Consider the following 6,000-nt stretch of genomic DNA (forward strand, 5'->3'; position numbering starts at 1 on the left):
TCGATATAACAACAAGAAGGAAACAAGATACCCTAAACACAGGCAAACATGTGCATAGCAACATGTACCACACCCAGCAACGTGCTCGTCGCATACACATAGGATGGCGTATGTCTAAGCGTAATATCCAATAGCAGAACTCATGCATGCAAATGTAATACACAATAGCCCCAACATAGCATGTATCCCGCACCCATGTACGACCATGCACCCAACCCAGCTAGCAGCTTTGCGCAGCTACACACCTACACACAATGGGCATACCTGAAATGTGGTAAGAAGTATTGTCTCAGGCAGTGCCACGCAGGCAAATATGTACCCCACATGTTAACAACCCACCTCAGGTACAGATATCCAAATGGCTGCATGTGAATGTGTCGGCAGAATGTGTACATCCCACTTGTGGTATGGACCTGTCGAAACCCCATAGGCGTGCACACACCACGGTGCACATAACTGTACACATCTGGACAAGGCGGTATGTTCAACCACCGTACCGATGATTAGCTATGCAGACATGTCAAACACAACACATATAGCGGAACATCTGCCTACCAAACAGGATGCCCTAACAGGGTGCCACAGGCACAGAAGGGGAAGGTGGGACATCACATGTTGAGAGTAGCATTGCCGGATGGCCAAACACCCACGGCCAACGCAAAGGACGGAATAATATGCATATGCCCGGATGGATGTGTATGTCATAGCATGGGAATAGGCCAAGCCAACCACCATAATAGCCATGTGTACCACATACAAACAGCCAGTAACACGCAGTAGTAATGCATGAAGGCATACACGACTGTGGGAATAGCACAGGACATATGGCACGTGCCAAGTGTAGATGCATGACACAAAAGTCCAGGATGGGGCCCCCTGCAAAGAGGAACATGTGCCAACCCAACCTCCCACAGATGTACCGGCAGTGAAAACACATGCCAAACACACACCAACACTACCGTCTATCCCACGACCGCAACGGAGGCTGGTCAAAGACCACCATGACGTGCGCACAAACAGGGACACGTGTAACCGTTGCCTTAACACCCCCCCATAGGCCAAAGAATAATAGAATGGACATATGCATGTAATGCTGTGAAGGATGTGTGGTAGTCCTCAGTATCACAGAGGTAGGGACACAGATACACTGTAATCAACCGTGGCGTATGTGCACTGTAGACAGCATACCTGCAGGTAATACAGAGGTCAATCACGTGCCACAGAAATATACACATGAGAAAGAGGATAGGGGATAGACAAGTGTGAATGGGACAAACTATGAACATAGGTTCATAGGTCCATAGGTACAGAGTAGGCTATCTACCCAAGGGCAGCCATAACCCTAGGCCATAGCTAGGATTCCTTTGCCAACCCTCCGGTCCGGAGATAAAATGCCTATTATATTGCTGTACCTCTGTCAAGCAGTGACAATGATGTAATCCCTGGGGTATATCTGCAATCCCCATCCAACGGACAAGAACCGCCTCGAACAAGGCTAGCAAGGTTCTCTGCCCCACATGTACTGTGATGTAGATCCACAGCATAGTGAGTGTCTGGGTGACATATGTGTCACTCCAACACATCCTATTAATGACCGTGTCAAGGTTCACGTCACCTGCCCTTGTGGTTCCGAGGGATGTAGATCCAGTAGGTGAAGCATAGTCATCAAATATGGGTCGACCTGGCCTCGTATGTCAGGCACAGGTCAACACCGAACAAGAGGTATGTGACTGAATGGAGCAGGAGTCCTAACAGTGGGGCAGCATAACACAAATCCCTGACACCCTGCATCTGTCTGACGATTAACCTATGGGGCCTTCCCAGCTGCTGTAGGTGTCGGGTCAGATACCCTCCGAATGGGGCAATGTACTCAATCATAGGTGTAACATGTAATGAGTACAAGGAGACGATGACCTACCCTGATCTAGATGTGAATCCCTGCACGATCAGGTGGGCAATGTAGAAGTTCTACCGAACCACGATAGCAACGTGTGTGTCGAACGAATGGTGACCGACAACCTGGGTCCCCAGATCCCTGGTAATTACCCCCATGCTCAGTGGACTGCCACCCATATGCCGGACAGGGGTGACCTCATTCTTCCCGATGGGTATGACTATGCATTACCTGGCATTTAGCTGTAGGCCATGTCCCTGACAGCAGATATCCATATCTGGGAGGCCCCTTTGAAGGATATCTGTGTCAGATGTCCGTCCCACTATGGCACCCGGTCCACAGTCATCTACAAACAATGTCAGCCATAACACCCCTGTGTGTGCTTGTACTGTGGAAATGTAGATGTAGAAAAAGAGTGGACCCAGGGCAGAGCCCCGTGGGACACCGCCTGTGACAGGCAGTAAGTCCGACATGCTGCCAGCAACTATGACCCCCTGGGTCGTGTCACCTAGCCAGTTTGCAACCCATCCTGCGATGTACGTGTTCACATCCAAGCCGATGGGTTTATCAATGATACCCGAGGGGGGTATTGTGTTGAAGGCCTTTGCCAGGTCGAGGTAGGCTGTATGGACCGCAAGACCCCCATCAATGGCCTCGGTGACTGTCCTAAAGCGTCAACCAGGATTTAAACGCATGAACCGCCCCTGACCAAGCCAAACTGGGTTGGATGCAAAGTATGCAGGTCCCCTATGTCGTCATCTACGGTCCGCAGTATGATTCTATCCCATGTCTTAGCAGATAAGTCTTCTCATGGTAATGGGACAGTAATAACCAGGGTCAGTGGAGGCACTGGTCCTGTGAAGTGGGACTACAGTCGCCGTGCGACACAACTTGGAATGCGTTCGAGGTGAGGCTAAGAATAAACAGCTGTCCTAACTGTGGGTCTAATTCCTCAATGAGATCGCGGAGTACACAGTCGGGACACCAGCTGGTCCCATGGATGCTGTGTTCACTACCCTGGAGAGCATGTCCCACCCGTGCGTTACAGAACATTCGGGGACCACAAACCGCTGGTACAGACATCTCTCCATGTGGGGGGGAGGGGGTGGAGATGTCTTCACCGAACCTGCCAGCCCGTATGTTGGCAATGTGTGTATGCTCAGTAAACTCCACATCATTGTGAACCCAGTCAGAGCATATGTGTGAGTTACCTCCCAGGTGTCCAGCATAGCAAATGAAGGCTGTATGATTGTCTGCCGAGTCCTTGGAGATATATCTGTGGAACTTGCCCCGGACTATGTCATGACAGCCTGTAGCTCTTCACATATAATGAGCAAGGGTGCCATACCTCACAAGGTGTCTGCTCTGCCTTGTAGTAGCCACCTCCTCTCATTGTACAGCTTGTGTATGGCTGGGGTACACCACACTGGATGCTTGGCATTGGTACAATGAACCACAGTTGGATAAGGGAATGCCTGATCCATGCAGTCCTGTAGGTACAGGTAGAAGGCATATGTAAGTGATGCAGTGGCTTGAGTACTGTTGACCACTGGCTCAGGGTCCTTAAAGGAGACCACAGTAGTGTTCAGAATTGTGAATTCGGCCTTTGAGAAAGCCATGTGTATGGTAACCGGCATCACCCACAGCAACGTATGTCAATAGCAGAAGCCATTGTCCAAATAACATAGATTAACGTCGGTATTACAATATGTATTATTATACATGTATTGACACGTGTCTGCTAATTACACTTGCAAATGGCCGGTAAGACCGGGCCAAAGTGCTCATGATTTACCTGGTATGGTGGTGTCATTCCGACAATAAAGTGGCGATACTTCCCTACTGGGACCTCTGGGGATTAATTAAAGCGGTTGTTAACCTGCATCATTGGATGTACACAATTTGGTTCCGGTTTTGGAAAACATGCTTTCCGTAGCACTACACACTATGGGTAGTCAAGCAGACATCCGCGATTGGTGAACACACAGCAGCAGTCAAAACCATTGGCCACATGGACACAGTCCGACAAGCTCTACACTTTACATATGCACATTGGTGTCCATTGTAGGACCCAAAAATTGTCCCGTACGGAATACCTGCCAGCCTTCATCGTCCAACCAGGAGATGCGACAGTCGTGACCACGGCACAGCTAGACATATGCACCACCAGCGTGTTCAATGTTGATGACAACTGTCCATGAAATGCAGCACATATGCACAGAAATCCCCAGAGTTCGAGTCCATAGAAGTGCGTCCACATCCCAGTCCCGCACACATGAAGGATGTGTAATGGGTACTGTCGAGTGTTGCAGCCAAGGGATCCTGGGTATGTAGAAACAGGGCTCGGTGTCGTTTGGCAGATAATCCGTTGTCCCGCCCCGTGGGAGGGATGTGGGCGTAGCACCTGCCTTACTCCCCACTAATAATGCAAAGCATCCACCGGAGAATGCTAAATGCAGGTGTGAAATGTGTACAGCCCTATACCAGTGTCCAGTAGGCAATTCTCATGGATGGACAAGCGTACGACTAAGATGGCACCCATAACTGCAAATCCGGTGGAATTACACAGCTGCAGTAAGGCATAACACAGGAAATACACATAGGGACTACAGTTGACATTCCCCATACAAAGTTGGACCACCGTGCGAACACCGGCGTACACAGCACTCTGCCAGCAACAAAATGGGGAGCACTCGCTACCATACTGCGGAACAGATGGGCGACCTGTGGAACACATACTAATGGCACACCAACAACGTCAACTAGGATATGTAAACTATGGCGTTCCCACCTATAAAGAAAACATGCTTCAATGAATACATAGGGGATCAACATGTTCTGGTGGTGTTATGTTGAAAAGACAGTGACGGATATTCCCTATTGGGACGTCTGAGGTTTATCTAAAGCAGTTGCTAACCTGCATCTTTGGATGTACACCATTTGTTCACAGTTCTAAAACACCTGGTTTACGTAGCACCACGTAGAATGGGTAGTCAAACAGACATCCACGATTGGGGAACATACAGCAGCAGTCAAAACCACTGGCCAGTTGGACACAGTCCAGCAACATCTAACTTTACATATGCACATTGGTGTCCATTGTAGGACCCAAAAATTTCTCCTAACAGAATTCCATCCAGCCATTTCCGTCCACCAGATGATGCGATAGCCATGACTACGGCACAGTTAGACATATGCACCACCAGCGTGTTTAAGGTTGATGACAGGTGTCCATGAAATGCAGGACATATGAACAGAAATCCCCAGATCGACATGTCCATACATGTGCGTCCACATCCCAGTCCCGCACACATGCAGGATGTGTAATGGCTACTGTCGAGGGTTGCAGCCATGGGATCTTGGGTATGCAGAAATGGGGCTCGGTGTTGTTTGGCAGATAATCCGTTGTCCCGCCCCATGGGAGTGATGTGGGTGTAGCACATGACCTACTCCCCACTAATAATGCAAAGCATCCACCGGATAATGCTAAATGCAGGTGTGGAATGTGTACAGGCCATAACAGTGTCCAGTAGGCAATCCCCATGGATGGACAAGCCTACGACCAGGATGGCACCCATACCTGCAAGCCCGGTGGAATTACACAGCTGCAGTAAGGCATAACACAGGAAATGCAGATGGCAACTACAGTAGACACTCCCCATAGAAATCCAGACCGCCGTGCGAATACCGGCGTACACAGCACTCAATCTGCCAGCAACAACATGGGGATTACTCGCTGCCATACCGCGGAACAAATGGGTGACCAGTGGAACACATACCAATGGCACACCAACAACGTCAACTAGGAAGGTCATAGGATGTTTAAACACTGGTGTTCCCGCTTATAAAGAACATCCTTCAATGAATTAATAGGGTCTACATGTTCTGGTTGTGTTATATTGACAATACAGTGGCGTATATGTCCTACTGGGCCTTCTGAGGATTACTTAAAGCAGTTGCCAACCTGCAGCATTACATTAACACCATTTGGGTTAATCGTAGTAAAACATGGGTTTCGTAGCACAACATAATATGGGTAGTCAAACACACATCCGTGATTGCTGAACATACAGCAGCAGTCAAACCCACTGGCCAGATGGACACAG

Source organism: Protopterus annectens, chromosome 3.part0, assembly GCF_019279795.1.
Source record: "Protopterus annectens isolate FY-2018-M chromosome 3.part0, PAN1.0, whole genome shotgun sequence".
NCBI classification, from domain to species: Eukaryota; Metazoa; Chordata; order Ceratodontiformes; family Protopteridae; genus Protopterus; species Protopterus annectens.